Source organism: Cherax quadricarinatus, unplaced genomic scaffold (genome assembly GCF_038502225.1).
Source record: "Cherax quadricarinatus isolate ZL_2023a unplaced genomic scaffold, ASM3850222v1 Contig565, whole genome shotgun sequence".
Classification (NCBI taxonomy): Eukaryota; Metazoa; Arthropoda; class Malacostraca; order Decapoda; family Parastacidae; genus Cherax; species Cherax quadricarinatus.
In genome coordinates, this window is record NW_027195591.1 from 44,458 (window position 1) to 59,695 (window position 15,238).

General features: G+C 41.8%; 1 protein-coding gene across 1 annotated transcript in view; it reads right to left on the reverse strand.

Annotated features, from left to right (window-relative positions):
• Positions 1–3,929: 3,929 nt before the first annotated feature.
• Positions 3,930–15,238, reverse strand: part of LOC138851421 (uncharacterized) — a 55,931-nt gene continuing 44,622 nt past the window's right edge. The window contains exon 3 of the mRNA XM_070080534.1: positions 3,930–5,383. The gene's annotated coding sequence lies outside the window, so the exon portion shown is untranslated. The remainder of the gene's footprint in view (positions 5,384–15,238) is intronic.

The following is a 15,238-nucleotide window of genomic DNA, read 5'->3' on the forward strand; positions in this document are numbered from 1 at the left end:
CAACCCAATGTATGAACCACAGCCCGGTTGGTCAGGAAATGACTTTAGGCATCTGCCCAGTGCCTTACTGAAGACAGCCTGTGGTCTATTGGTAACACCCCTTATGTATGCTGGGAGGCAATTGAACAGTATTGGACCCCGGATACTTATTGTGTTCTCTCTCAGTGTACTCATGGCACCCCTGCTTTTCATCAGGGGAATGTTGCATCTCCTGCCAAGTCTTTTGCTTTCATATGGAGTGATTTTCATGTGCAAGTTTGGTACCAATCCCTCCAGGACCTTCCAAGTGTATATTATCATGTATCTCTCTTGCCTGCATTCGAGGGAATACAGATCAAAGACCTTCAACCATTCCCAATAGTTCAGGTGCCTTATCACACTTATATGTGCCATGAAAGTTTTTTGTACTCTCTCCAGCTCTGCCATGTCACCAGCCTTGAAGGGGACCATTAGTGTACAGCAGTATTCCAGCCTAGAGAGCATAAGTGATTTGAAAAGAATCATCAAGGGCTTGGCATCCCTAGCTTTGAAGGTTCTCATTATCCATCCTATCATTTTCCTAGCAGATGAAGTAGATACATTGTTGTGGTCTTTGAAGGTGAGATTCTCTGACATTATCACTACCAGGTCCTTCGCATTACTTTTTTGCTCTATTATATGGTTAGAATTTGTGGTATACCCTGATGCATTTGTAATTTCTTTCAAGTTTTCCATATCTGAGTAGTCGAAATTTTTCCTCATTGAACCTCTTATTGTTTTGAGTGGCCCATTCAAAGATTTGGTTGATGTCTGCTTGGAGTCTCGCAGCGTCTTCAATGGAGGTCACTGCCATGGTGATCGGGTGTCATCCGCAAAGGAAGATATGGAGCTATGGCTTACATCTCTATGTCAGAAATGAGGATGAGGAATAGAACAGATGCGAATACTGTGCCTTTTGGAACAGAGCTTTTTACCATGGCTGCCTGGTACTTTACTCTGTTTACTATTACTCTTCGTGTTGTATTTGTCAGGAAGTTGTAGATCCATCTACCAGCTTTTCCCGTTATTCCTTTAACCTGCATTTTGTGTGCTATTACACCATGGTCACACTTGTCAAAAGCTTTTGCAAAGTCTGTGTATACTACATCTGTGTTTTGCTTATCCTCTACAGCATCCAGGACCTTGTCATAGTGGTCCAGTAGCTGGGACAGTCAGGAGCAACCTGCTCTAAACCAGTGTTGCCCTGAGTTGTGTAACTGATGGGTATCTAGGTGGTTGGCTATCTTGCTTCTTAGAACCCTCTCAAAGATTTTTATGGTATGGGATATTAGTGCTATCAGTCTGTAGTTCTTTGTAATTGTATTTCTGCCACCTTTGTGAAGTGGTCAGGAAGTGGAATAGCCTAGGAAGTGAGGTAGTGGAGGCAGGAACCATACATAGCTTTAAGATGAAGTATGATAAAGCTCATGGAGCAGGGAGAGAGAAGACCTAGTAGCATTCAGTGAAGAGGTGGGGCAAGGAGCTGAGTCTCGACCCTTGTAACCACATTTAGGTAAGTACAATTAGGTGATTGCACACACACACACACACATACACACAGGCAAACAAATACATGCACACACACACATAAGCACACACATATGGTAATGTTTTATTTACAGTGAGCAAAGTCAGGGTATTTTTCCAGAATGGTCTGTAATATACAACTGTGGATAAAATACTTTGACATATCTTGAACATTTCTGCGCATTAATTTTATTACACTCCAATACATAATGACACAGGGTGTGACAATAGTCCATCTAGCAAAGTTTACATTTCGTTTGGTGTACATCTGGTGGTGGTGATTTAACCTGCCAAAGATACTTGTAACCCCGCCAGAGCCGGGCGGTAGTGACATTCAAGAGTCTGCTTATTTTGTTGGATGCACCATAGACATGTGGCTCCTCCTGCATGATAGAATGATGATAGATGGACTGACTTGTGTCAATCTCCTTAAGTCTTAAGTCAATAAAATTCAGTTGAAGTTCTTTTCGTATTATTATTCTCACACTGATAACTGACAAGCCAAGATTGTAATCTATCCCCTCTTTGAAAGCATTCAACTTAGCCAGTTCATCAGTTCTATCATGCATATGAAGACGAATGTAAGATGGAATCCATAGCATGTGAACTCTGACTCCACTGTCCACAATCCTACCATACCTGGAGCTTACCTGGAGAGAGTTCTGGGGCTCAATGCCCCCACAGCCCAGTCTGTGACCAGGCCTCATGGTGGAACAGGGCCTGATCAACCAGGCTGTTACTGCTGGCTGCATGTAATCCAACGTACAAGCCACAGCCCAGCTGGTCAGGTACCGACTTTAGGTGCCTGTCCAGTGCCTGCTAGAAGACAGCCAGGGGTCTATTGGTAATCGCCCTTATGTATGCTGGGAAGCAATTTAACAGTCTTGGGTCCCTGACACTTATTGTGCTGTCTCTTAGTGTGCTAGTTACACCCCAGCTTTTCATTGGGGGGCTGTTGCATTGTCTGCCGAGTCTTTTGCTTTCAAAGAGAGTGATTTTCATGTGCAAGTTTGGTACTAGTCCCTCTAGGATTTTCCAGGTGTCTGGCTTCTGACACAAGCATGCCACAATTTATACTTAATGAGTTGAGAGCATTTATGGATGACAGAGAATCAGTTACAATTAAAGTGTCAACTTTAGACACATGGACGCATTTGAGTGCAAAGAGTATGGCAGTTCTGTTTGAAGGATGGAGGCCCAGTTATTGATGCGTGCTCCAATTTTTTATGAGAGCCATAACTCTGTATGACAACAGCAGCACTACTCCTGGCTGTCTTCAAGAACGCACTGGACAGGCACCACAAGACAGTACCCAACCAACCAGGCTGTGGTTCGTAAGTCAGCTTGCATGCAGCCAGCAGTAACAGCTTGGTTGATCAGACCCTGATCCACCGTGAAGCCTGGTCTCAGACCAGGCCACGGGGGCATTGACCCCCAAAACCCTGTCCAGGTAAACTCCAGGTAAGGCGAAGCTTTGATTGTGATTCAAAAAATATTTTGGGGGGTGCAAATGGAGGAATGGTAGTTTGGAATGGGATAATATTCCATGGAGCGGAGAAGTGCCCTGTTGCCTTACTTGACAAAGATCATGTATCTGGTTCATGTGGAGGGTGGGTTCAGTTTTTTCGATCCATCTGGAGGGGTGTTCACCACTGCTGAGGAAAATTTAAAGAGCTTCTGTGCAGCAGTTTGAATGGACATGACTGAGCATATTAACCCCAATTAGAATATTTCTTTCAGTAACACGATCTCTGATGCTTTGAATCTGAAAGGCTGCCTCCAGAGATACACCCATTGCCCGAAAGACACCCAAAGCCACTGCTCGGGAGATCGGAGAGGGATCAGGACATCTCAAGACGATCCAGATTCCACGGCAAACTACCCCACCGCCAAGAACCTTAATGGAATGAAATGGACCCTGGTACCCTTACACCTACCTAGGAACTAGCATGCCTGTGGGAAGAAACCCAAAGGCCAAAAAGACAAAGGGAATAAGGGAGGGGTGGGGAGAAGGAGGAAAGGAAAAAGAGAGGATGGGGATAATGGGATAGAAAAGGGGGGATTGGGAGATAATTAGGTTCGGTCTGAGGAAGGAGACAAACAGGTTTAATTCGTCAGACCAAGAGCCTCTTCACCACGTCAAGGAGCCCCCCCTTGAAGAGGGGGGGGGGAAATTGGACGTGTTTCTTTACACTAGTTGTCTATGTTCACCCATCAGTAAGATGGGTACCTAGGAGTTAGTGAACTGGTGTGGGTTGCATCCTGGGCCAAGGACCTAATTTGCAGGAAATGCTCAGCATAATAAGGGGCTTTCTATACAGTAGAATGTCACTGATGTCAGCTAGGCCTGTATACCTTGTACATGTACTTGTAGTAATTAAAGATATTATTATTATTATTTTTATTAGTAACATATTTCACTCTCAACACTGTTATGGTACATTCACTTTATATATTCTGATGAGTTTAAAACTAAAATATTCCTTTAACATTCAACACTAACATTTTTTATCTCTTGTATGCATTCTCATATGTGTCACAAGATTGCCTTTTTGACTAAAACATTTCAGACACTCTGAACATTGATATGGTTTATCTCCTGTATGCACTGTCATATGTCTCACAAGCTTGCTTTTCTCAGTAAAACATTTCAGACACTCTGAACATTCATATGGCTTATCTCCTGTATGTACTCTCATATGTGCCACAAGACGGCTTTTTACACTAAAACATTTCAAACACTCTGAACATCGATATGGTTTATCTCCTGTATGTACTCTCATATGTGTCACAAGACTGATTTTGTGACTAAAACATTTCAAACACTCTGAACATTGATATGGTTTATCTCCTGTATGTACTCTCATATGTGTCACAAGATCGCTTTTGTGACTAAAACATTTCAAACACTCTGAACATTGATATGGTTTATCTCCTGTATGTACTCTCATATGTGTCACAAGACTGCTTTTTACACTAAAACATTTCAAACACTCTGAACATTGATATGGTTTATCTCCTGTATGTACTCTCATATGTGTCACAAGACTGTATTTTACACTAAAACATTTCAAACACTCTGAACATTCATATGGTTTATCTCCTGTATGTACTCTCATATGTGTCACAAGACGGCTTTTTACGCTAAAACATTTCAAACACTCTGAACATCGATATGGTTTATCTCCTGTATGTACTCTAATATGTGTCACAAGATTACATTTTACACTAAAACGTTTCAAACACTCTGAACACTGATATGGTTTATGTTCTTTATGCTTTTCCATATTTTTTAAACAATGGTATTTCATTTAAAATATTTTAGTCATACAACATTGGTATAGTTAATCTTCCTTATGTGCTCACATATCTATTTCAAGATAGTTTTTTCAACTATTTTGGAGACTGAAAACACAGTTTTCCTTATGAACATATTCCCATGTTAAGATTTATTTAAGCAAAACTTTCCCTACTTATAAGCACTAATAAAGTTTATATTGTGCATTAAAACACTATCATAATTTTTGTTTTGTGTGTTAAAAGAGTAATATATGTAGTGGAACACTGCAGATACACTCAACATCACTTTTATTATTATTTTATCTTGTTTTTATACAGATTTTTCTGAAAATTATTAATTACAGTATTACCAGCATGTATTTTTCTATTAACTACCATGCATATTTAGCTAGAATTCCCAATATCAAAAGTAAAATTGTTTAATTAGGAATACTTAGGTAGTTAAAAATTTACGAGGATAACAGATGTTGCCTTTCTTGTAGTACTGAAGATATAATGTCTGGCAAGACAGAACTTGGTAATCTTCCACAAAATATTTCTGCAATAGAAACATGAGTCAGTATAGAACAATATTCCACAATTAACAACAACACATACTCAACAAGGAAAGAATTTTTTCCTACTAACACGTTTCACTAAATAAAATTGTCACTTTTAACCCATTCACTGTCAGTCCCATATTATTACGACTTAGAAGCCAGTGTCAATCCCATAGTACTATGCAAAAATTATAGTAGCTTTCAATCTTGCAGGAGATAGCTGGTAGGCCTACATATGAGAGAATGGGTCTGAGTGGTCAGTATATATAGCATAAAAAAATCCTGCAGCACTCAGTGCAGGAGAAAAAACTGGGACCGAGTTTTTGGTTAAAACAGCATATTTGTGGTGTATTTTTGTATGGTATTTATGGTTGTATTCTCGTTTTCTTGATGTTATTTGACAGAATGGAAGACATATTACAGAAATAGAGATGATTTTGAGTGGTTAACAAACAAAAAGTAGCTTGAAAGTGAACTCAAATTAGTACAAATGTTTGATTTTTGACGATGTTCAGGAGTAAACAAATTCTTTCATGCATCCAAGACACGTCAACTGGTGGGTTTAATATGCTTCCACAAATGTACTAATATTATTTATATCATTTTTACACTAATGCAGTAGTCTGCATGACAGTAAATTTTCAATTTTCATTATGGAAAGCAAGTGTAATATAAAAGGGGCCTGGAGACATGACTAATAAACAGACACAATGTTACTTCAGTGCTAGGTATGACTGTAATGTTTATTCTGGACCCTATTTTGAAATTGGCCTTTCTTCAATTTTGTATGAAATTGGTGAAATTACCAATTTCTGATCACTTTACTGGGTGGAAGAAAAGGAGTTCTAATGAAACTGCTATAAGTTTGGTCGACTGGAACAATGGATTAATATTATAATCAAATAAAGTACTAAATTGACAAGGGCCATGCTGTGCTGGCAGGCAGAAAATAGTGCCAGAGATATATAAACAGCTAGGTGGAGAGATCAGAAGTGAGGGGAGAAAAGGGCTGGAAGGGATGCTAGGGTCTATTTGTCAAAGTTCTTATAGTAAAGCAGCTTATGACAAAAAGTAAAATCATTATAGCAAGTCAAAGGCAGTGCCATCTGTAAGAAGGGAAGATAAGGTAAGAGCAATAAGGCAGTGGTGTTGATGGAGATAAATCCTGCGAGCTCGCTGGTAAACTGGGAAATTCACAAGAAAGTGAAAAACTAAAATAGAGGCATGACAAGCCTCACAGAGAGGGATAGGGTATCATTCCATGAGATACCCATAGGTAAGGAGAGTAAGGTCGATGCGGAGATGGGAGAGCACAGTTCCTGAGTATGGCAACAGTAGTAACAAGATGGCCACAAACCCAAAAGTGGTTTAATAGAGTGCAATTTGTTATTGTGCATGTTCGACCACTGTTGCTGCCAAAAGCCATGAAAAGGGTAGAGATGATGGTAAAATAATCCCTGAATGGAATACCTCTATAGGAAACCAGATGATCATGCACTACAGACCGTGCAGCAGCATCCACCTGTTCATTGCCTTGTACATCAACATGTGCTGGAACCCAACAGAAAAAGAAGTCCTTGTTTTTACTATCTACACAGCGTGAAGTTGAATATGAAGGACCAATGGATAAGGGAAATCAAATTGTTAAATGGCCTGTAAAGCACTGAGGGAATCCAAAATGATAAAAAAAGCCAATGGAGACATATGTAATATGGAGAAGCACTATAAGGATGACATACAACTCAATGGTAAAAATACTAGCTGAGTCTAACAAATGACCCTGGACAACATCGTCAGGGAACACCACCGTAAACCCAACACCGTCAGAAGATTTAGAACCACCTGTATAAACAGTTACAGCATGAACATGCGACCAGAAGTGATCAAGAATAAGAGAGTGAGGAGCAGTCATAGGTAGAAGAGCTTTGGCACACAGCAGTAGGGGAGAACAGACACAAACCATTGGAACCTCCCAAGGAGGAAGGGAAAAGACAGATGCTATATGAACATACAAGGGAGACAAGTGAAGAGAAGACCTGAGTGAGTGAAGACCTAGGAAAACAGATGGATTAAGCAGGGGTGCCGATCAATTAATGGGCTTCTACTAAAGTCTGAGACAAACCTATACATAGAAGAAACCCGAAGGTCATGAGAGTGGACAAAGTAATGAAGGCAATGAGTATCATGACAATTGGCTAAGAACATTCACCTCAGCATAGAGGCTTTCAACAGGGGATGAATGAAAGGCAACAAGGCATAAATGATGAATGGGATCTAACTTAGAAAGAGTTGCAGGAGATGCTGCAGAATAGACTTGGTTGCCATAATCCAGCTTTGACAAGATTAGGGTGGAATACAAATGGTGGTAGAGACCGGAGATCTGTAGATGACATATTGATAAATTAGACACATGTGCAACTCTTGGGTATCTTTACTGACCGGAGATCTGCTCCCCACAAACAATGTGCAACAATTTTAAGGAGGATCAGCCAACCATGGCAAGCTGCCTTCAAAGAGGAAATGTGAGGTTTCCATGTCAACCAGTGATTGAATACAAGGCCAAAAAACTTAACTGTATCACATTCTGGGATACGTGATCCGTGCAAATACAATAGAAAATCTGGGACAAGAGGACATCTAGTGAAGGTAATAAAATGGGTTTACACACTAGAAAATTTAAATCTATGAATGGGGGCTACTAAGAGGTGACAGTCAGCACCTGTGTAATCTATGGTGAAGTCATCCACATGAAGCAAAAACCAAATATGTGAGGGAAGAATGGAAGGTAGGTCATTTATAGCCAAGAGAAAATGGGCAGTGCTAAGGACACAACCTTGTGGGACTTCCTTGGCCTGAACAAAGTCAGAGGAAAATGAGATGCCAACACGGACACAAAAATGTCTTTCAGATAAGAAAGCAGCAAGCAAGGTTGGTAGATTAATGTGGAGGCCTAAGGAGTGGCCCTGAGCTTAGATGTTATACCTTCAAGTGCTAGGATGGAGTATTTATTAGCAAAGGCATTTTGTACATAAGTATCTAAGTGGAGCAAGAGGTCAAAATTAGAATGGCCCTTGCAAAACCCACAATTGTTAGTCTCAAAATATAACACCAGACATCTATTCACCATTCGTTCCATCACCTTGCAGACTATACTGGTCAGAGCAATGGCACAATAGTGAGAGATATCAAGCCCTGAAGTGCCTAGTTTGCAAAACAATAGTACAATGAAAGATTTCCATTGTTGATGAAGAACCCCTCACATCCAAACAAGATTGAAAAGATGCAAAAGGACTGTAAGGGCTGTAGAATGCAGATGCTGTAGCATATGGATATGAATATCATCAGGCCCAGTTTCCCATGACCAGCAAGCGGAAAGTCTGGACCCTAGCTCTAAAAGAGTAAAAGGTACATTATATGGCTCCAACCCATTAGAAGAGAAATCCAAGGGTGACTGCTCCTTGGCAGACTTTGAATCAAGAAATGAGGGACAGAGGTGAAGCCCTTGGGAGACACAAAAAACAGTTCTTGATTTCCATGGCAACTTCAAGAGGCTCCACAACACTAACACCAGCAACCTACAAAACAGGAGCTGGGCCTGGAGTGTACTTGCCGTACAACTTCCATACCTTCTTCCAAACCGCATACATAGGAGAAGTCGAGGTAAAGGTAAAAACATAGTCTTCCCAACAAGTGCATTTAGCATTGCATATGAATGGCAAGCAACTGCCCTTGCCCGCTTAAAATCCAAAAGATGATCTGCTGTCCAATTACATTGATAACAGCCCCATGCAGCATGTTTCAAATGCATTGCAGGGCACACACTGGAGACCACCAAGGCACACATGTCTGAGAATGCCTACCTAAGGTATGAGGAATGGAACTTGCCACTGCAGTCAAAACTAAGGTCGAAAACTGGTGCACCAGCTCATCAATAGATGACAAAGAAGGGACCCCACAAAGTGGTAATATGAGAATATAAGCCCCAAATCACTTGTCCAAATTGCTAATGGGGGCAAAGAGGTGGGCTGGAATACAAGGTAGAAGTAAGAATAATAGGAAAGTGATCACTGTCATGCAAATCTGGGAGAACATACCAAGCATAATCAAGTGCAATTGACGAGGAGCAGATAGAATGATCAATGCAAGAGAGACACTGAGTGAGAGTCAAAATGAGTCAGAGCACTCGTAAAAAAACATGAAGAGGATGAGAAGTGATAAGAATCTCCAACTGATCACCACGAGAGTCACTGTGGGAAGCTCCCCAAAGATGATGAATGTTAAAATCACTTAATAACAAGATAGGCAGTGACAGAGAAGAGGTCAAGAATGCAATATCAGAGATACAGAATGCACAGGAGAGAAAACTGTATACATGTACCACCTATGCAGATAAATATAGGATGCAGTATAATGTGGCAGAGAACAAAGACCTGTTGAAACGGTATACCAATATACACAAGTAGTGCACTCTCATTAAAAGTTTCATCAGGAAAGGGATCAGAAGAATGCAACAGCACATACCCCAAATCGGGACAGATAACATAAGAACATAAGAAAGAACACTGCAGCAGGCCTACTGATCCGTGAGAAGCAGGTCCATGTTCCCCCTTCTGGATTATCCCAATGACCCACCTAGTCAGGTCACTTCCACTTAAGGGAGGAGCACGGCATCAGACCTAGTAGCACAAGCTAGTCAGGTCGAACTCACACCCACCCACACCCACTCATGTATTTATCTAACCTATTTGTAAAACTACACAATGTCTTAGCTTCTATGATGGTACTGGAGAGTTTGTTCCACTCATCCACAATCCTATTACCATCCAGTTCTTTCCTATATCCTTCCTGAATCTGAATTTTTCTAACTTGAAACCATTGCTGTGAGTCCTGTCTTGTCAGGAAATTTTCAGCATGCTATTTACATCCCCTTTATTTATTCCTGTTTTCCAATTATACACCTCGATCATATTCCCCGTAATTGTACACCTTTCGAGAGAATGCAGATTTAGGGCCCTCAGTCTATCCTCATAGGAAAGATTTCAAATACATGGAATCAGTAAAATGTATGGTCTAGTAGGGTCAATGAAGCCAATGTGTGGAGGCAACAGAAAGCATATAAGGAAGGAGGACTTGGAATGAAGTGAGAGAAAATATTGCTGCAAGGGTTGTGTAAAATAATAAGGGGCAGGAGGCACACAGGTGTCCATTGAGGGTTTCGTCTCTTCAATATAGTGTCAATATAGTGTCAAGTGTCTCAGTGGATAAGGAAGATGGCAATGCCATGAGATTAGAGACAGGAGAGATAGAGCAAGTAGAGATTAGGGAGGCTATGGAGGGAACCAAAGAGGTTTGAGAGGGGAAAGGAGTATGATCCTGGAGAAATGTGCCAACAAGGAGAGAAAAGTCCTGCAGTGGAACAGGAAAGGAAGAGGGGATGGGGAAGAAGTCTGGGAGGAACAGAAGTGACCACACAAATGGTGATTGAACCTCCACCTTCATGTGAGAGTTAGAAACAGGTTGAGAACTTGGCACTGAGGCCGAAAAAAGGAATCTGTTGGGGAATTGTAGGCACTGGAGAAATGCAGAGAGACTTAAGAGACAGGTTCAGCTTGACAGGTGACAGGTTCAGCTTGACAGGTGATAGGTTCAGCTTGACAGTTGATAGATTCAGCTTGACAGGTGATGGGTTGAGCTTGACAGGCGATAGGTTCAGCTTGACAGGTGATAGGTTCAGCTTGACAGGTGATAGGTTCAGCTTGACAGGTGATAGGTTCAGCTTGGCAGGTGATAGGCTCAGCTTGGCAGGTGATAGGTTCAGCTTGACAGGTGACAGGTTCAGCTTGACAGGTGGTAGGTTCAGCTTGACAGGTGATAGGTTCAGCTTGACAGGTGATAGGTTCAGCTTCATAGGTGATAGGTTCAGCTTCACAGGTGATAGGTTCAGCTTGACAGGTGATAGGTTCAGCTTGACAGGTGATAGGTTCAGCTTCACAGGTGATAGGTTCAGCTTGACAGGTGATAGGTTCAGCTTGACAGGTGATAGGTTCAGCTTGACAGGTTATAGGTTCAGTTTGACAGGTGATAGGTTCAGCTTGACAGGTGATAGGTTCAGCTTGACAGGTGATAAGTTCAGCTTGACAGGTGATAGGTTCAGCTTGACAGGTGATAGGTTCAGCTTGACAGGTGATAGATTCAGCTTCAAAGGTGATAGGTTCAGCTTGACAGGTGATAGGTTCAGCTTCACAGGTGATAGGTTCAGCTTGACAGGTGATAGGTTTAGCTTGACAGGTGATAGATTCAGCTTGACAGGTGATAGGTTCAGCTTGACAGGTGATAGGTTCAGCTTGATAGGTGGTAGGTTCAGCTTCACAGGTGATAGGTTCAGCTTGACAGGTGATAAGTTCAGCTTGACAGGTGATAGGTTCAGCTTGACAGGTGATAGGTTCAGCTTGACAGGTGATAGATTCACCTTCAAAGGTGATAGGTTCAGCTTGACAGGTGATAGGTTCAGCTTCACAGGTGATAGGTTCAGCTTGACAGGTGATAGGTTTAGCTTGACAGGTGATAGGTTCAGCTTCACAGGTGATAGGTTCAGCTTGACAGATGATAGGTTCAGCTTGGCAGGTGATAGGTTCAGCTTGACAGGTGATAGGTTCAGCTTGATAGGTGGTAGGTTCAGCTTGACAGGTGATAGGTTCAGCTTGACAGGTGATAGGTTCAGCTTGACAGGTGATAGATTCAGCTTCACAGGTGATAGGTTCAGCTTCACAGGTGATAGGTTCTGCTTGACAGGTGATAGGTTTAGCTTGACAGGTGATAGGTTCAGCTTCACAGGTGATAGGTTCACCTTGACAGGTTATAGGTTCAGTTTGACAGGTGATAGGTTCAGCTTGACAGGTGATAGGTTCAGCTTGACAGGTGATAGGTACAGCTTGGCAGGTGATAGGTTCAGCTTGACAGGTGATAGGTTCAGCTCGACAGGTGATAGGTTCAGCTCTCGACAGGTGATATGTTCAGCTTGATAGGTGGTAGGTTCAGCTTCACAGGTGATAGGTTCAGCTTCACAGGTGATAGGTTCAGCTTCACAGGTGATAGGTTCAGCTACACAAGTGACAGGTTCAGCTTGACAGGTGATAGGCTCAGCTTGACAGGTGATAGGTTCAGCTTGACAGGTGATAGATTCAGCTTCAAAGGTGATAGGTTCAGCTTGACAGGTGATAGGTTCAGCTTCACAGGTGATAGGTTCAGCTTGACAGGTGATAGGTTTAGCTTGACAGGTGATAGGTTCAGCTTCACAGGTGATAGGTTCAGCTTGACAGATGATAGGTTCAGCTTGGCAGGTGATAGGTTCAGCTTGACAGGTGATAGGTTCAGCTTGATAGGTGGTAGGTTCAGCTTGACAGGTGATAGGTTCAGCTTGACAGGTGATAGGTTCAGCTTGACAGGTGATAGGTTCAGCTTGACAGGTGATAGATTCAGCTTCACAGGTGATAGGTTCAGCTTCACAGGTGATAGGTTCTGCTTGACAGGTGATAGGTTTAGCTTGACAGGTGATAGGTTCAGCTTCACAGGTGATAGGTTCAGCTTGACAGGTTATAGGTTCAGTTTGACAGGTGATAGGTTCAGCTTGACAGGTGATAGGTTCAGCTTGACAGGTGATAGGTACAGCTTGGCAGGTGATAGGTTCAGCTTGACAGGTGATAGGTTCAGCTCGACAGGTGATAGGTTCAGCTCTCGACAGGTGATATGTTCAGCTTGATAGGTGGTAGGTTCAGCTTCACAGGTGATAGGTTCAGCTTCACAGGTGATAGGTTCAGCTTCACAGGTGATAGGTTCAGCTACACAAGTGACAGGTTCAGCTTGACAGGTGATAGGTTCAGCTTGACAGGTGATAGGTTCAGCTTCACAGGTGATAGGTTCAGCTTGACAGGTGATAGGTTCAGCTTGACAGGTGATAGGTTCAGCTTGACAGGTTATAGGTTGTTTGACAGGTGATAGGTTCAGCTTCACAGGTGATAGGTTCAGCTTGGCAGGTGATAGGTTCAGCTTGACAGGTGATAGGTTCAGCTTGACAGGTGATAGCTTCAGCTTCACTGGTGATAGGTTCAGCTTCACAGGTGATAGCTTCAGCTTCACAGGTGATAGGTTTAGCTTCACACATGATAGGTTCAGCTTCACTGGTGATAGGTTCAGCTTCACAGGTGATAGCTTCAGCTTCACAGGTGATAGGTTTAGCTTCACACGTGATAGGTTCAGCTACACAAGTGACAGGTTCAGCTTCACAGGTGATAGGTTCAGCTTGACAGGTGATAGGTTCAGCTTCACAGGTGATAGGTTCAGCTTCACAGGTGATAGGCTCAGTTTGAAAGTAAAAACCAGAAAAGAATTAGAGACTGGGTGACCCCATGTGACACAGCACCAGAAAAGCTGGTAGGCAGGAAGACTGCTATTATGCAGTGTGCTACAGAAAAAAATTATATAAAATAATGCTCCATAGTTCTGGGATTGAACTGAAACCAAACATGTACTATTATTCCTGGTCAGTTAGTGTGGCCAGAAAAGGAGTAGATGAGGTGTGTGCAGTAGGTTACCCACAGCATTATTATTATAATCAAAAAGAAGTGCTAAGCCACAAGGGCTATACAGCGCTGCAGGGCAGGAAGGAAACAAGGGCATCAGGTGGCAAAAGGGAGATGGATGAGTAATAGGTTACGGATAACAGCGGGGCAGTGGATGATGAAAGGGTAAAGGGCAGCAAGAGACTGAACTAGAAAGGGCTGAGGGGAGTGCGAAAGGTATCATCATCAGAGTTTGTGGAGTAAATCAGTAAACATTAGTCTCCCTGCTCTTCCAAACATTTCACAATAATTCATTGTGTTTGGTGCTTGTAGATTGAGTGTGGCTGGAGTGGTAGAGGCAGTGATGGAGGCAATGGTATTTAATAACATACATGTTATTAATAATATGTACTATTATTATTTATAACATGTTATTAAATACATACATGTTAATAATAATACATGTTATTAATAATAACAATAATAATAATAACTGGCAGCCAGCCCTCCCACCCGCCACTCACACACTCAGTCAGTCAGTCTCCAGCCACTGTGCTAGTCAGTCATTGCTGTTTGTGTGGTGGTGAAAGTATGTCTCATGCCATGCAGTTACACTCCATATAATCATCTCCATTCAACTGTCATCAGTAACTGCATGTAATATCAATAGAGAAATAAAGAATTATAATTTAAATTTTTTTAATCATCACAAGTCATCAGAGTTCGTCTGCCTTACGAGTGGTGAGTGTTTTGTTTGTTCATTATTTATTAAACTACAGTATAAATAATGTCAACTCATTGATGACTGCTAATAATAATAATAATAAATACGAGGGTTGAAGCAGTGGGTGGTAGAGGCATCGTCAGTCAGTATGGCTTTGTTTATGCTGGAGTGAGTATTATCCTCTGCGCTCTTCCAAACATTTCACAATAGTTCATTGTGTTTGGTGCTTGTTGATTGACTGTGACTGCTACATAATTAACCATGGGCCCAAATAAATTTTGGTAAAGAAACTGAGAAGCATGAAAGGATTGAAGAAAGAAATTATATAAAAATACGAGGCAGTGGTGGAGGCAGTACAATATTTTACGATATTCTCAGGTATGTATTTTATGATTGTTCATGAGAACATAAGAAAGGAGGAACACTGCAGTAGACCTGTTGGCCCATACTATTCAGGTCCTTCACAAATCCAGCCCAATAACAGAATAAATGCTACCCAAGCAATAAGCTTTGAACATTCTATTTACTCTCATACAAGACCCATTCAAATCCAACCACCTCTCACTTGTGTA